The sequence below is a fragment of the Protopterus annectens genome, chromosome 2.part0 (assembly GCF_019279795.1).
Source record: "Protopterus annectens isolate FY-2018-M chromosome 2.part0, PAN1.0, whole genome shotgun sequence".
Lineage (NCBI taxonomy): Eukaryota > Metazoa > Chordata > Ceratodontiformes > Protopteridae > Protopterus > Protopterus annectens.
In genome coordinates this window covers 90,760,118-90,778,253 of record NC_056728.1, presented here as the reverse complement: position 1 = coordinate 90,778,253, position 18,136 = coordinate 90,760,118, and the positions used below count along the sequence as shown (strand labels likewise).

At 43.3% G+C, this 18,136-nt stretch overlaps 1 protein-coding gene across 4 annotated transcripts in view; it reads left to right on the top strand.

Moving 5' to 3' along the window:
- RALB (RAS like proto-oncogene B) overlaps positions 1 to 18,136 on the top strand; it is an 810,790-nt gene that overhangs the window by 384,071 nt on the left and 408,583 nt on the right. Inside the window, exon 1 of one of the 4 annotated variants that reach the window (XM_044060574.1) lies at positions 6,189 to 6,559. The exons of the other annotated variants lie outside the window; for them this stretch is intronic. The gene's annotated coding sequence lies outside the window, so the exon portion shown is untranslated. Of the gene's footprint in view, positions 1 to 6,188; positions 6,560 to 18,136 lie in introns of those variants that run through there. 4 annotated transcript variants of the gene reach the window in all.

Here is an 18,136-nt window from a genome sequence, read left to right as displayed (position 1 = left end):
TTGTTTAGACAGTGTGTTGGAGTTGTTACAGCAAGTCATTCATAATGCATAATTTTCATAGGTAGTATCACATGCTTATTATTCCCAAATGTTCACCACCAAAAAATTGTCAGCCTTCTTTCAAAAACTTACTAAAGTGTTTTCATTACAGCTTTGGTGGTCGTATTCTTTATTTTTTGTACCATCACATGCTGCCTGCACCTAATGTGTCTGTCTCACACTCCTGCTGCAGCTTTCTCTAAATTGTGAACTTGCCTTTCTACTACATTTTACATGCCCTACCTCTGATCTGTACTTCTAAAAAGTAGTTAATTTATTCTTGATTTCGCACTCTTGTTGTAGGTCATTTCTACTTCAACCATTTCAATCCACAGGTTACTCAGAGATCATGCTGACTCTGTTGTGCATATTTGTATATAATTGTTTTGTATATCCTATGCATTTTTGTACTTTTTTTTTAACCTAGAATATTGCTGTACTTGACTCTGAATTCTTTATAACATGACACTATATAATTAGGTATTTTGTGTATTTTTGTTCTAGTTGTATCTTGAATCTTGTTGTACTTGATGTTCTTCGTTTTCCATTGCTGCAGTCCTTACTATTGGGTATAGTCCGCATCCAGTCGGCCCGAATACCAGAGAGTCAGGGTACATGACCGCGCCATATCCTTAGTCTTTTTGCCGTGATCCGATGCAGAAGCAGTTTTGCGAGTGCAGGTTGGCTTGAAATATTTCAAACCGGAGTTTCAGACCGAATCAGAGTTGGCAACATTTTGTTTTTCTTGCCTCAGTATTTTACCGGATGTCAGAAAAAGTGAATAACTGTATTTCTTGTGGGAAACAAATACCTCATAGGGATTACCATACTTTGTGTATACCTTGTTTAGGGCCTGAGCACGACGTTGTTGGTTGCCGCCTTGTGCTAGGTTTAACAAACGCACTATTAAGAGGAGGTTAGACTGTGCCAGATTAGTGTTTGGGAAGCGCGGTTGATGAACCGCAGTCCCGACGCCGGTTCTTTAGGTGGCTCAGTGGAGCCAGAGGTTTTGCCAGGAGTTTCTATGGAGTCTCAGGCAGAAACTTTACTGTTACAGGATGTACCTCTCAGGAGGCAGGCCAGGCTGAGGGGCTTCTCAGGTAACTATTCTTCCCTCTTTTCCCACAGTAGTTAGAGCCTCTCCTTCTGTTGCCAAAACTTCTTTAGAGGTAGGCCAACTTCAGCTTCAGTAGGGCTTCTCCTAGCCTTCGGGTTCTGTACCTAAGAAACATATGCTTAAAATGGCAGAAGATTTGATTACTATGATTAGAGGTTCTATGGGCCCTCCTGATAAGAGGCCTAGAGTGGAACCAGAGTTTGACAGTTTTGAACAGGGTTCAGGGGCTTCTGAGTCTTCTGCGGAAGATTTGCAGGAGTATCCTCATTATTCTGATTCTGATGTGGATGATGCCACTCCTTCCTTCTCCTCCTGAGGATTTTTCATTTTCAGAGACTCTGCATTCCATGAGGGAGCACTTTAAATGGGAAGGCCAGGATTACTCTGATTCCAGGAAGAGGCTTAGGGAATTCTTGTTTTACCCCAGCATAGGCCCTTAGCTATACCTCCTGTGTTGAATGTGGTGGAAGATGTTTTGCAGAGGCTTCCTGACCCTGATTCTTTGCCTCCTGCTCCTGTTAAACCTGATAGGTACTATAGGGTGCCCAGTATTTGTTTAAGAGTCCTAGGGCGGACCCAGAAACTGTTTCTCAGGGGCCTAAAGGTGTTAAGGCCTCTGTGGTTAAAAATCCTGTTCCCACTGACAAAGAGGCAAGGGCGTTAGATAGGTGGGGTAAGAAAGTGTATACTTCTTCCACTCTAACCATGAGAGCGTTGAATTGTCAGTTTCACATGCTGAAATATCAAAATTATCTCCTTTCACAATTGAAATCTAAGGTGGATGCTTTGGCGGAAGGTATTGATTGTAAAGACTTGCTGGATTTAGTTTATGTGTCTGAACAAGTGGGCAAGCATTCTTTGCAATGTGGTTTTGATGCTGTGCAGGCCTCCTCGAGGGTGGCTGCCACTAGTTCTGTTCTTCGCAGGCATGCCTGGTTGAGGGATCAAAATTTGGCTGAGCATGTTAAGACAAGGATTTTGGATGCTCCTTTACAGTCTGATCTGTTGTTTGGTTCACCTGTGGAAGCAGTTTTAAAGAAAATGGAGGACAAAGCTAAGTCTATGCAAACTGTTAAAGATTTTTTGCAGGTACAGCCACTTAGTAGAAATTGGCCTGCTAAGGGGTGGACATATCCTGCTTATGATTCCCAGTCTAGGGGTAGGTCTAGACGTGGTAGGCAGGGCTCAAGGTTCTTTTAGTCCTAGAACAGGGAGTTCACCTGCTCAGTCTTCTGGTGAGGGCAGGGGTCAGTCCAACAGACCCAATGATTTCAGCTGCCAGTAGATTCTCGCCTGGCAGCTCCTTTCTGTCTCTTTTCAAAGAAAATTGGGATTTAATTACTCAAGACAGATGGGTGTTGGACATCATTCAGCCAGTCCCTGTATCAGGAAGGGGCCTAGGATTTTATTCTCGCATGTTCCTAGTATCAAAGAAGGGGAACACGTGGAGACTGCTTTGGATTTATCTCTCCTCAACACTTATCTGGACATTCCCAAGTTCAAGATGTTGACGTTACAACAGCTTTTGCCCTGCTGGGCAAAGATCACTGGATGGTAACTTTAGATCTCGAGGAAGCTTACCTTCATGTGCCTATCAGGCTAAGTTACAGGCAGTATCTGCGGTTTCGAGCTGGAGATTCTCATTATCAGTTCTCTGCATTGCCCTTTGGCTTATCTAAGAGTATTCACAACGGTTCTGGCTCCAGTGATAGCTTACTTCAGGCTACAAGGACTTCAAATCTATCCTTATTTAGACGACTGCCTGATTCTGGCTCAAGAAAAGGAAGACCTTCTACAGCATCTGGAATATCTTATAGCAGTGCTAAGATGCCTAGGGTATTCTGTGAACGAAATAAAGTCCAGTCTAGTACCCTCTCAAGACGTGTGCTTTCTGGGTGTGAGACTGAATACAGCAGCCCAGATGGCCTTTTTAACCCCGGACAAACAAGAGTCTATCACTTTACTTCCATCAACTATCTCATCAGTCCGTGCTGACTGCAGAGACAGTCCTACAAGCATTAGGGTTCATGGCATCTTGTATTCTGGTGCTTCCCAATGCCAAACTGCATATGAGGAAGTTACAATGGTATCTCAAAAATGTATGGACACAGCACTGCCAGTATTTAGACACTGTCATTCAAATAATACCTTGCCTTCAAAGAGAATTTTTGTGGTGGGCTCAGGAATGTCACCTAAACAAGGGACTCTCTGTGACCCGCCAGAGGCGAGTCAGATTTTACCGACAGATGCCTCAGACATTGCTTGGGGAGCTCATCTAAATGGAAAGTGGATACCAGACAAGTGGCCTGCCAGACTACAGCATCTACATATCAACATGAAGGAGATGTTAGCAGTCCAGTTCGCATTGCTGGCTTTCAAGGAGTTACTTCTTCCAGGGCAGGTGTTGATTCTAACAGACAACACAACTGTCATGTGGTACTTCAACAAACAAGGGAACACATTCTTATCCTCTATGCAGGCAAGCAATGATTTTCCTAACTCTTCAGGCAAGGTTTCTGCCAGGAGCACAGAACTCCTTAGCAGATATGTTAAGCAGACAAATCATGGATCCCCACAAGTGGAAACTGGATCTTCATGTATTTCAGAAATTGACAGTGTCTTGGGAATTCCAGACATAGATCTGTTCGCTTCTCCACTAAACCACCAGCTGCCACAGTTTTGCACAAAGGGTTTCATCACACAGCTTGGAAAGTGGATGCTCTGTCTTTCAGTTGGACAAACCTTCATGTGTATGCCTTTCCACCTCTGCCTCTTCTTCCAAAGGTACTGTTAAAGGTCAGACAGGACAGGCCAAGGATGATTTTGATAGCTCCAGATTGGCCTCGCAACACTGGTACCCTCTACTACGGAGTCTGGTAAAGAAGCCTCCATGGCCTTAACCTTTGATTCCACATCTGTTATCCCAGCAGGACGGTCATCTGCTCAATGTCAAGCTTCACTCTCTTCATCTGACAGTATTCTGTGTTGAAACACAGCAGGTCTCAACTTCCTCAACAAGTTTTAAATGTGATTAGGGAAGCTAGAAGACCTAGTACAAGGAAAGTGTACGAGCAAAATGGAAGAGATTTTATTTTGGAGTAAAGCAAAGAATTTGGAGATTTCTGAGCCTAATTTGAGTATGGCTCTTCAATATCTTACTGAGTTACTGGACAAGGGTCTGTCCTTCTCTTCCATTAAGATTCATGCTGCAGCAATCTCAGCTCACTATGATTGTGACCCACCATTGTTTTCGTGATCTTTGTTCAAGCAGTTTCTTAGAGGGCAAAAATATAAGACCCCACGTGAGCCCTACTCCTGCTTGGGATCTCAATTTTGTGTTGGAAAACTTACTCTCTGAATTGAAATATTTGTCATGGAAGACTGCTTTTTGTTGGCTATTACTTCTGCAAGAAGGGTGTCTGAGTTGCAGGCCCTTATGGCAGTTTTGATTTTCCATACTAATCCTTCCTTTATGCCTAAGGTGGTTTCTAGTGTGGCTTTAAACCAAACTATTCATTTGCCTACTTTTTATGCAGACCCCAAAATAAAGGGGAAAAGATTTTGCATACTTTAGATGTACACAGGCAATTATGTTATTACTTAAGCAGGACTAAGGATTTTAGGCAGTCTCAGCAGTTGTTTGTTTCCTTTGCTTTGAGTTCGCAGGGGCAAGCCTGTGTCAAAACAAACTATTTCTAGGTGGATTGGCTTTTGCATTGCTTGTTATTCCCATCATGGCAAGGAGGTTCCAGCTGGGATTAGGCCTCATTCCACTAGGGCTACTGCCACTTCAACAGCATTTCTGATATTTTGGAAGCAGCTACTTGGAGTTCAGTGCATACTTTCTCTAAGCATTATCACCTTCCTATCTACTCTAAGTCTAGGGCTGGTTTTGCCACAGCTGTTTTGCAAGGCATGTTGTCAGCTCCTGCTTCTTTCTGATTTGCCAGCCTCCCTTACCTCTGCTTTGGGATTCTACCCAATAGTAAGGACTGCAGCAATGGAAAACGAGAACATAGTACAGTTTTGTACCTACCATAAATGTAGATGTTCGATTCCATTGTTGCAGCCCAATTTACCTCCTTCCCTCTGTGTTTAGGGGTGGTTGTGTAGGTGAGTTTCCTGCTTATATTTTTGTATATATTGTTCATGTTTTGGTGCAGGTATTTTGGGCCTTGTCTTTTAGGGTCTTCTGACATCTGGGGCAAGAAAAGACTGAGGATATGGTCATGCGCATTAGTACCCTGACCGACTGGATGCGGACTATACCCAATAGTAAGGACTGCAGCAATGGAATCCTCGAACATCTACATTTATGGCAGGTACAAAACTGTACTTTTTTGTTCCTTTTAATGTTTTCCCTGGCTGTGATTCATTTGTGAGCAGAGCTCTACCCTGAGTAACAAATTCAACTAAAAAAAAAATGCCATGTTGTTGTGTGTTGAGTACAAGCACACTAAAATGAGTGTACATGGCTGCAAAAATAACATCTTGTATCTGTTTTTACACGTGCCTGACTTGACTTACTGTATCCTGTCCTGACTTGCATTACTACATATGACTTATGGAAAAAAATACGGAAACATGAAAAAGCATGTCTGGATTTGTAAGGCTGGCCAACAAATGCATTTCAGTTACTTATGGACAGTTTGAGGTTTGAGCTGTTCCTTTTAAATAGATGGTAGTTTTGTATGGATATTGTTGCCAAAACGAGGGAGGGAAGAGCTCCTAACCTGAACATTCAGTAGCTGTCATAAAACAGGCGAAAACTCTTAACAAGAAATGACCTACTTCACAGGAGTGGTGCTGTGATCCAGTGAATGCCAAGGGAAAATTACTGGCAGTTTGGGAGGAGAAAACTGCTTCTTTATATCTGGAAGTGTGAAAAGAGTTTGCCAATAGTACTTGGCAGGCATTTGAGGAGGGAGTTGGAACAGACAATACAGAGTATGATAAATAGTATGTCAGAGATGCTGGATAGATTACAGTCTGACTCATGGAAGGGTGCTGTCTAAGGCATTTTTATGACATTGGAGCTAAAATATGCTGAGTTAAAGCCTGTGCCTTTTGGTTGTGACCAGAATGCTTCCCTTTCCTGCCTGCCTAAGCTGTGTAGCTGCAAGAAAGGGAAATGTGAGGGACTCCAGGAAGTGCTGGGAAGGTGATAAGTTGAGATTTGTATGTATATTATGCAGTGACATGGCTAGTTTCCTTTCTGATTTTTCATGGCTTCTCATTCTGTTGAGCTCAAATCTAAGCTGTAAACTGGCCAATATTTACGTTAAAGAACAGGATTTGAATTCTGATTAAGTGGGGTTTTCAAGTATTTTTAACAGTCTTGAAGAATTCTAGAAAACTGGCCAAGAAGAAGAAATGGATTACCTGGAAGTGACTGTAGTACTGGTATGTATGAAATAAGGCATTTGCATTTTCTTCCAAGGCAATATTTTGAAGATTAATACATTTTTGTTGTGAATGGTTGCATTTTACTGAATTGTCAGGAAACGCAAAGAAACAATTTGTAGCTCATACTTAGCTTGTGACAAGGACATATTTGACTAGCTAGAGAGTAAAACAAGACGAACAATATTCTAATAGAAGTGTTTTGTTTCATTCATTTTATGTAACTTGTTAATTTACATAATTTGCTTGTTAACCTGGTAAGTGGACTGCTTTTTCCTCTGATCTTTTCTGCCATGGCCTAAGCCAGAAGGGTAAGGGTTGGAACATATGTACACAGTTTAAAGTAGTCAGAGCAACCAGCATGTTTTTAAAATGTGGGAGTATGTAGAGGGCACTCCCATAAGCACAAGGGTGTACCTGTAAAGCTGCCTGCATACCATGGCCAGAGATCAGAACTGAACCTTGGATTTGGTGCTGAGCTGCACAGATCTTAATCATTGTCACCTAGCCCTTTCTGGTACACATTCCACCACATGAATCTGTGTCCCAGTCAGGAGACCTCAAACCCCATCTTTAGACATTTTCATCTTTTCTGTCTGAGCTGAGCTTTGTTTGCTGAAGTCTAACTGTTAGCTCATCTGGCAGGTTCCTCCCATACTTGGCTCAATATTGTGAGATGTAATGCCTCCTAACTGCCTCTTAATCGCAGTTCTTGTTGATGTTGTGTCATGATTAGTTCGGAGTCCGTCATATGTTAACATTATTAGTGGCTTAGCAGGCTTATCTTTAATACTGCAAAGATCGAAAAGCTGCGAGTTCTGTCCTCACACCAGACACTTGGATTAATACACCTGCTGCACATGTGAGATGCTGTCATTTGTCAAACAAAGATCCAATGTTCTTTAGTTGATAGCAGCTTAGATTAGTGTTAAGGTGTTTGGATTTGCACAGTATGTTTTCAGTGAAAGCCAGTTATTTGAGCATAATTCAGTGAATCATCTTAAAAATACAGCAGTTATGTTCTGCTGTGAATTTCTACAGCCTCATAGTTATATTAAGGGGATGCAGGGACAAACTCTGCTGTAAGGGCTGCATATTGGGGCCTCTTCAGTGAATTAGACTTGAATGACTGTTTTGCTGAAAAGAGACTTGTTGAAACCTCCTGTATCTACGACTACTTGATGAAGAGCAGGTGTAAAATGTGAGTAAATTAAAATTAGAAAAAAAAATGAAATTAGATCACGCTTTCTCTATAAGAGAAACTAAAATTAAAACCATGAATAATGTTTAAACTTTTTTCCCTAACAGAAAATATTGTTAATAAAGTAGCTTTGCCAAATGCCTAAGACCAAATACGTATGATTAGCCTCCATTTTCTCACAAACATTTTATAATTCAAAAGACAGCACAGAGTAGCAATGCATTCCTACATTCCCTCTTCCCAAAAAGTACACTGTTTCACCGTGTCTTTAGTGTAATGTTGTGTGTATTGATTTTTTTTTTCTTTGCTACAATTTTTTTGGGTCTCATTGCATTTCTTGAAGAACCTGTACATTGTTTCTACACAGCCATGGGACACGCAGCATTCTGACTTTGGTAACAGCTATCCATTTTAGCTCATAGTATATGTGACTGTTGCATCTGTTATATTAATCATAATGTGGCTTTCTCACCTTTGCACATTAGAAACAATTTTTCTCGCACACACAATATGACTAGAATGTCACCATGAGCCAGGTTATTAGTGTTTTATTTACTTGGCTGTCAAGGATCCTGATTGTAGTGTACCTATACTAGATCTCCCACTTCATCCAAAATGATTACAGATTTATCTATGCTTAGCCTTGTGCCTCCCATAAAGGGGAAGTGGATGTAACAGTAATTCTCCTATTCCCTTCCCTTGTATTGTACAGTAAATGCAAGGAAGGAACTTGGAGAGAAGTAGATACATGGGGTAAGGTTTTATTTATGACAAAGTAGTGTTTGTGGAAAAGACATTGTGAGGAATTGTTTAACAAAAAAGGACACTGAAAACATTTTGGAAATAAAAAGATGGTGGTTAAAGGGATGGGGAGTAATTAATAAGTAATAAAGTATATATTGTGGAACTGTGATGTACTGTAAAAATGTGGAAATATTATGTAACTGTAGGATATACTGTAAGAAATGTGTATATATTATGGACCACACTGTGAAAGTGGCAGACTCCAAATTTGACTTCAGACCAGTGTCAAGTGGAGTAACACAGGGTTCAGTCCTGGGTCCTCTCCATCTACTTTTCTGAAGTACAGGCTAACACAGAAGGTCTTTGGCTAACGAAGTTCGCAGATGATTTCAAATTAGGAGACATAATTGAAACTCCTAATGATTTGGACATCCTACAAAAGGGCCTCACTGAGACAGATGCCTGGTGTCAAAGCCATGTCCTCAGGCTCAGTGCCAAAAAGTGCATTGTCATCCCCTTTGGTAAAAACTCTGTACCCATGAGCTACCACATAGGTGGTAGTCTACTTAACACCGAAAGTGTGATAAGAGGCCTTGGGACACAGGTGGGACAGTAGTTTCTCCTTTGATAATCACATCAGCGCAGTAGTCAGGAAATCCTTCTACGTGGCACACCTCATCACAAAAGGTTTCTCAACCAGGAAAAAAGAGCTCATGGTTTCCCTCTACTCATCACTCATTAGACCCATTATAGAGTGCAGCGCCCCTTTTGGGTATGTACCTTACAAGACATCTACAACAACTTTAAAGGCCACAGAAATACCTCACAAAGAGGATTACCGGCCTCAAACAGATGCCCTACGCAGATGGTCTCAAAAAACTCTAGCTTTACTCCATCGCATATCGCCTATTCAGAGGCGATCTCTGCCTAACATACAAAGCTATGTCAAACGCAGAGCTGTTGGGCATGCTCCACTTAAAGAAATCCCAATCCCTCCGAGCTACACACTCTAGTGACCTAAACCTTGTCACCACAATAAACAGAACATGCTGGTGGGATAGATTCCTGTCCCATAGACTTCCCATACTCTGGAACAAACTACCTATCTATATCAAACAAAGCTCCTCATTAGCACTCTTCATTCCCAGATATGCTCAGAATTAGTCCAAAATGATAAAAAATACACCAAACCCACAGACATTGCCAACATCCTAGCTGACAGGCTCAGTGCAAACTCCCCCCCCCCCCCACCAAAAGGGCAAATATCTATCCCAGCAGAGTGCTGCCCCCCTGACATCTCAGATGCTCAGGTAAGAGCCGCCCTCTCCAAAGCAAAAAACGCAGCATCAATGGGACCAGACGGTGTCCCGGGCTGTGTCCTACATGAACTCCAAGAAGAGCTAAACCTAAAACTACTGTTCAATCTCAGCCTTACTACAGGATATGTACCCAAAGAGTGGCGTACAGCAACAGTGGTCCCTCTCCACAAAGGTGGTGCCTCAACGGATCCTGGAAACTATTGCCCCATAAGCCTGACTAGCTTGGTCTGCAAAGCTATGGAAAGGATCATCATGGACCTCATAAATAAAGATGTTGGGGACCTACAGACACTGGATCCTACCCAGTTTGGCTTTAAGGGCAGATCCTGCCTCTTAAACCTGGTCGATTTCTTTAAAACAGTCACCAAGGCCATTGACGAGGGGAAGGTGGTCCACACAGCTTACCTGGACTTCGCAAAAGCCTTCGATACAATACCCCACTCGGGCATTATAGATAAGTTCAGCAGCTTAAATATAAACCCCTATGTCACTAGATAGGTTGCAAACTGGCTCAAGGACAGAACCCACATGGTTAGAATTGCTGGAGCCATGTCTGACTCCAAACCAGTTACAAGTGGCGTCCCACAAGGCTCAGTCCTGGGACCTCTCTTGTTCGGTATATATTTCTCGGAGGTACAGGCCAATACGGAAGGACTGTGGCTGACCAAGTTCGCAGATGACTGCAAACTGGGCGCCATAATAGAATCTCCAGCCGACACAAGCATCCTCCAAAAGGGCCTCATAGAAACAGACAACTGGTGCCAGAGCCATGGCCTCAAGCTAAACGCCAAAAAGTGTATAGTCATCCCCTTTGGCAAAAACAAAGTGCCCACATATTACCACATAGGTGGTAATCCATTAAGTACAGAAGAAGTAATTAGGGACCCAAGTTGATAGCCATCTCTCATTTGACAACCACGTGGCCAAAGTGGTTAGAAAAACTAGCCCACCTAATCATGAAGGGATTCACATCTAGATCAGAGGAGGTCATCGTGCCTCATCAAGCCCATAATTGAGTACAATGCCCCTTTTGGGATGTACCTTACCAGACACCTGCAGCAACTGGAAAGACCCCAAAAGTACCTCACCAAGAGGATCAAAGGGCTCAAACAGATGCCATATGCTGCCCGGTTAAAGAAACTCCAGCTCTACTCAGTGGCATACCACCTGCTCAGAGGCGATCTGTGCCTGACGTATAAAGCCATGTCCAACCCGGAATTAATGGGCATGCTGCACCTCAGAAAATCCAAATCCCATCGAGCTACGAGCTTGAGAGACTTGAACCTCAGCACTGAAATAAATAGGACATGCTGGAGGGACAGATTCATAACCCAGAGACTCCCTTCACTCTGGAATAAAATCCCAGTCCAGGTTAGGCAGAGTCCCTCATTGACTATCTTCAAGAGGAATCTTGATGAGTGGATGGGAGATCGTAGGTTTACCCCGGCTATCACTTCTGTGTCACTGTTAGACAGAGGCACAGTATACTAATCTCGAAAAAGGGCATAGCAAAATGAATTTAAAATGGGTGGCGAAAGCCAAACACACTCTGGCTAGGCTTATAAATGCCCTAGGGCAGACAGCCTAGTATGAACCTATGAACCTATGATTGGATGAGAAATAGGAAATTCACCCTGGGGAGATCACCTCTGTGGCTCTGCTAGACGGGGGCACAGGAAAATAATTTTCTTGGGTGCCGAAAGCCAGGGTACCTTTTTGGCTAGGCTTGTATCAGGAGTGGCTTTAGATCAACTGCACTAGGCAAAAGGGCTCCATGGCACCCCCCCACCACATCACCCGGTGCCCCCATCCAGGTCTACCTACCCCAAATATATACTGGCCTAGTTGGCCTATGCCTAAGGCCGGCTATGGCTTGTATAGGCCCTAGGGCCAGTAGCCTAGTACCTACCTATGAACGGTATGATATATTGTAAGAAATGTGTAAATGTTATTGAACTGTAGGATATACTGTAAGAAATGTGTAAATATTATGGAACTGTATGATATATTGTAAGAAATGTGTAAATATGGAACTAAAGGATATACTGTAAGTGTATAAATGTTATGGAACTGTAGGATATACTGTAAGAAGTGTGTAAGTGTTATGGAACTGTAGGATATACTGTAAGAAGTGTGTAAATATTGTGGAACTGTATGATTTACTCTTAAGAAATGTGTAAATATTGTACAAAAGATGTATAAATAAAACAACCCCTACTTTTTCAGTAAGTGCCATGGGATCTTTCCTATCCTTAACTGATGCTGCTACCTCAGGCAGATGAGATCTTGGTTAACTTCTCATCCAAAGGACGACATTTTGCCGCACTGCAGTGTGAGCATCAGAAATTTACATATTGCTGCAGGGATCTTGTTTGGGAAAGAAACTGCTCTTCCAGCATCAAAGGCTGCTACCTTTAGAGCAACTGACACTAGTAAATGTCTGTGATGTCACACTTGTGCCATATTTTATTTATTTTCCATTGGTTTGGAAAAGATGGCCAGCAAAGCGCTGCTTGTCCAGGTAGTTAGTCATATTTTTTAAAAAAAGAATTGATCATCCCAAGAGCAGCTTAAGTATTTCAGCATAATTTTCAGTACTGTGTGGGCAGCTTACATTTATGTTGCAGGTATGTGGACACTGTTTGCACTTTGGGTGTTACTTTGGTTGCTACCTTCCCTAGGTTCATAGGTTCATAGGTTCATAGGTTTATACTAGGCTATCTGCCCTAAGGCATTTATAAGCCTAGCCCAAATTTTTGTGGCTTACGCCACCCCTTATATGAAAAAATACTGTGCCCATTAGTTTGTTGTGCCTCTGTCCAGCAGTGACACAGATATGATTCCCGGGGTAAACCTACGATCTCCCATCCACAGGTCTAGATTTCTCTTGAACAGAGTCAGCGAGGTGCTCTGCCTCACATGGACCGGGATTTTATTCCACAGCATAGGGAGTCTCTGAGTGATAAATCTATCCCTCCAGCACGTCCTATTTATAGCCGTGCTAAGGTTTAAGTCGCTTGCTCTAGTGGTTTTGTGGATTTGGATTTTTGAGGTGGAGCATGTCCATTAATTCCGGGTTGGACATGGCCTTGTATGTCAGGCACATGTCACCTCTGAGCAGACGGTATGCGACTGAATAGAGCTGGAGTTTCTTCAATCTGGCAGCATATGACAGATTTTGGAGTCCCTTTATTCTTTTGGTGAGGAACTTTTGGGGTCTCTCCAATTGCTGCAGATGTCGGGTGAGATACATCCCGAATGGGGCATTGTACTCTATCATTGGTCTGATAAGTGAAGAGTACAGGGGAACAATGACCTCACTAGATCTGGATGTGAATCCCTTCATGATCAGGTGGGCAATGTAGAAGGTCTTTCTAACCACTTTAGCAAAGTGAGTGTCAAAAGGAAGGCCACTGTCAACCTGGGTCCCCAGGTCCCTGATAACCTCTTCTGTGCTTAGTGGATTGCCACCTATATGGCAGCTTGGGGTTACCTTGTTTTTCCCGAAGGGTGTGACTATACATTTTTTGGCGTTTAACTTCAGGCCATGGCTCTGGCACCAGCTATCTGTTTCTGTGAGTCCCTTCTGAAGGATATCCGTGTCCGATGCACTTTCCACTATGGCGCCCAGTTTGCAGTCGTCTGCAAACTTTGTCAGCCAAAGTCCTCCCATGTTGGCCTGTACTTCTGAGAAGTAGATGCCAAACAATAGGGGGCCAAGGACCGAGCCCTGTGGGACACCACTTGTGACCGGCTTGGAGTCTGACACAGCGCCAGCAACTCTAACCCTGTGGGTTCTGTCCTTAAGCCAGTTTGCAACCCATCTTGTGACATATGGGTTTACATTTAAGCTGGTAAGTTTTTCTACAATACCCGAGTGGGGTATTGTGTCGAAAGCCTTTGCAAGGTCAAGGTAGGCTGTATGGACTGCCTTTCCTCATCAATGGCCTTGGTGACTGTTTCAAGAAGTCGACCAAGTTCAAAAGGCATGATCTTCCCTTGACAAAGCCAAACTGGGTCGGGTCCAATGTCTGCAAGTCCCCTATATCTTTGTTTATGAGCTCCATTATGATCCTCTCCATAGCTTTGCAGACTAGACTTGTTAAGCTTATGGGGCGGTAATTACCAGGGTCCGTAGAGGCGCCGCCTTTGTGGAGTGGGACCACAGTTGCCGTACGCCACTTCTTGGGCACGTATCCTGTGGTAAGGCTGAGTTTAAACAGCTGCCTTATGTGCGGGTTTAATTCCTCATTTAGCTTGTGTAGCACACAGCCGGGGACACCATCCGGTCCCATTGATGCTGTGTTTTTAGCTTTAGAGAGAGCAGCTTTCACCTGCGCATTTGAGATGTCCGGGAGGCTACACTCTGCTGGGATAGTTATCTCTCCTTTAGGGGAGAGGGTGAAGTTTGCACTGAACCTGTCTGCCAGTATGTTGGCAATGTCTGTGGGTTCAGTGATTTTTGTATCATTTTGGACTAATTCTGAGCATATCTGGGAGTTTCCACCCAGGTTCCTAACATAACTAAAAAGGCCTTATGATTGTCCTTTGAATCCATGGCAATTTTTCTCTCAAAATTGGCCTTAGTTGATTTTATGAGTGCTCGTATTTTTTTACTAATAATGATCAGGGGTGACTTCCCTTTTATGGTTTTTGTTCTATCATGTAATAGCTTTCTCCTCTTATTGTAAAGTTTGTTAATGGCTGGGGTCCACCAGACTGGACGTTTGCCCTTTGTGGAAAGAGTCTTGGTTTTATTTGGGATTGCCTGATCCATTCAGTCCTGGAGGTGTTCATAGAAGGCATTTGTAAGGGCTTCCGCAGTTTGGGTTGTGGTTTCCTCTGGCTCAGGGGCCTTGAAGGATACCACACCAGTCTTGAGTAGTGTGAAGTTTGCTTTAGAGAAGTTCTTCACTATGGTCTTATTTGTTTGGGGTGGGGCGGGATGTGGATTTCCAGTGAGATTAGTTTATGATCAGATCTCACCAATGAGGGATATACTTCCGGTGTGGAGCATTTTGTCCCCATGTTTGTGACAATGAGATCTAGTATATTTTCTCCTCTCGTGGGAACAGTGACTAGCTGTTCCATGGCATTTGAATTTATGAACTCCAGGAACCGTTGGGCTAGAAAGTTAGGGCTTGAGTAATGTTCCCAGTCTATATTCGGGTAGTTGAAGTCACCCAATATGATGGTGTTTGGAGATACATTTATACCCTCCAGTGTCTTCAGGAAGGCTGTGTGGGGTTCCTGAGTTTGAGAGGGTGGCCTGTAGCATGCTACAATTTGTAGAGCAGTTTTGCCTATGGTTAGTTGCACCTGGATGGTTTCCGAGCTTAGGCGTTGCCACCAACCTGGAGGTGTGGGTATCCTTTATGAATATGGATACACCCTCCTTTTGTGGTGTGGTCCAGGTTTTGGGGCCGGAACGCATGATATGAGGTAAAACCTAATAGTGCCGGGTGCTCTCAGGAGCCTTGAACCAGGTTTCAGTTACAGCACAGACATCGATGTTCTCCATACTGAGAAGGGCCTCGAGTGCGTGCATTTTGAGATTTAGACTTCTGGCATTGAGCAGCATTACCCTCAGTTTCTTCCCATTTTTGTTTTCTAGGGTGGTAGGTGTAGAATTTGAGCCTTGCCTAAAAAGGCACTATGGGGTGGCAAGAGCCTTAGCCAATATCCGGAATCCCAGGGTGACAGGTGCAAGCTGTCCCTTGCGACAGCGTGGCTTGTCAAGCATGTCATCCCAGGCAGACAGACACTGGATCCCCTTTGAATGACACCAGACATTAAGCCAATTGTTAAAGCTGATCATCTTGTCTCTATATTGTGGCATCATTCTTGGTGAAGGAAGGATACTGCTCAGGGTTAGGGTCATACCTGCCTGGGCTACATAATCAGAGAGCTCCTCTATGTCTCTTTTCATGTAGTCCAGGGAGGTACATCTCAGGTTGTTCACACCAGCATGGACAATGACTGTGTCATATTTGTACTTGCCGTGGAGTGACCCGAGTGCTTGTGTTATGTGGCGGATTCTAGCGCCCGATAGGCAGCTTACTGTGACCCTCTCCTTGTTCAGCCTGGTGAGTGGGACGTCAGTGTGTCTGACTATGGAGTCACCTATGACAAGTATGTTTGGTGTTGTATTTGGCCTTAAGGGCTGTGACTGCTTTGCACACTGCTTTTGTGGTTTATGTGTTGCTTGTGGGGTGTCTTGAGGTAGCAGTTGTTTGGGTGTCTGCTTTGGAGGCCTCTGCTGTTTAGGTAAATTTTTACTCAGAGCCTCCAGTATGTCTTTGTGTGTTTATGTGTTTGATTCAGTGGAGTGGTAGCATTATGTGAGGCTGGTTTTGTGGTGTGTGTAGTTGCCTTCTCCTCCTGTCTGGTCTTGCCAGTCCTGAGTTGAGAGAGCTCAGCCTCCAGTTTGGCTAAATAGCTGCATCTCTCTCAAGTATTTGTGTTATGTGGGAGGAGGAGAGGGTTGTCTGTGTGCATGAGGCAGTTATAACATTGCCTCAAGATTCCCAGATTCACCAGCTGGACCGGAGAGGAGATTGACAACTGACCTTTGGACATGCTAGAATAATATTGGGAAATCCTTAATTGAAAACAAGGGCCAGTGGGGAGTGAGGGTGTAGTGCTTTTAATTTTTAGTGCTGACTTATATAATTGCTTTAGTGAGCAAGTGCCAGGTAACTTGAGTGCAATGTGTTACAAGTAACTAAATGCAAAAACGACAAACAGTAACTTTCAAGTGAAACAAGGAAATAAGTACAGTAAGCAATGCAGATATCACTAGTGATCCACAGAATCGCTGAGAAGTTGCATATTAGGTGGAATTAGCTTCCAGGGAAATAACAAGCAAACAAACAACAAGCATATAAACAAAGCTAGATTCAGCAGGCCTGGATCTAGTCTATGCTAGAGCAAACAAGGTGAACCAATTTCAGTAAGATACAGTTCAAATATTCAGGCACTATAAACCTTTAACCAGAAATTCCCAGCTCAGAAGGGCAGAGTCCAGCCTCTTCTCCCACAAGAGTGCAGACCACGAACCTTCTTAATGTAAAATAACTGGCCTGAAGCCCAAGTGCCTAAACCAGAACTAATACACTTGGACACTGGGCTCTCAATCAGCAGTTCCCAACTTAGAAGGATGAAAGCTACCTGTCCTGCCACCACAGTGCTTGCCACAAACCTTCCTAATGTAAAACAACTGGTCTGAAGCCCAAGTGCTTAATCCAAAAGACTTGAATGATGTTATGTATTTCTTAGCAGTTCTACATTTAGGTTTCTACATTACTGGTACTGTCTGCAACTTGTTCTATAGGTGTTCAGCTTTGAAGAAGCTAACCTGGGAATAATGCAGTACACAAGCATAAGAGGGAACTGTACACTTATGTTTTTTTTTTTTTTTTCCAAAAGTCATTAGGGAAGCTTGGCATAATGGTTAAGGTGTTGACCTTACAGACACCAGATGCAGGGTTGAACTCTCACATGGGGTAATTAGTTAGGCTTAAAATGGCTCACAAAGGCAGTTAGCCTAATACTAATCAATGAAGCTATTAGTCATCTGTACATGACAAGTGTCAAGTTCACATCAGAAAGAGCAACCATCGAGGTAGCCATGGTAGTATGTATGCATCTGCCTTCATCCTGCCTTGGACCTTACCACCAAAGGATGTGCGTCTTTGTCTCAATGTTGTTTGTCTTCAGGTGGGTTCCTAATTACCCTCCAACATGGGGGTCTACACAGCAGTCTCTCCCTGTTGGTATAGCTCCACTTTTTTCTGGATGAAAACAATAGGGGCGTTTGCAATTAAAACCTAAGTTTGCCCCCGGTGGCTGACAAAAGTGCTCGCTTCACCTTGTGGGCCTTCTGTTTTATGTGTGTGTGACACACATGCAGCTAGAGTTGCTTTCGCTGGTTTTGAGCTGAGAATGGAGATGCAGTGATCTGTGCAATGAAGCTTGGTTTCTAGGGATAGTAGTAAAGGAACCAAATGGTCATGATTCCTGTGGTTGTAATTCAACCACTACACTGCTTATATTAAATAAGAGTGTGCAGAGGCAGGCAGCACCCCCCTCCCCCACAAGCCAACAACATAGTGAAGTCTGGCCCCGTGGTAGTCATATGTTTAAGCTTTAGCCACATTGCTTTTGATGTTTGACTAAATGATCTGCCTCTTAAGTGAACTGTTTCAGTGTAAGAATTTGTACTGTAGAATATATTTGATCAGCTTTGCTTCGTGTATCTTGTTGTTAAGGATTCCCTTTTAGTTTTGGAAACTTGAGTGGCTAAACTTATCT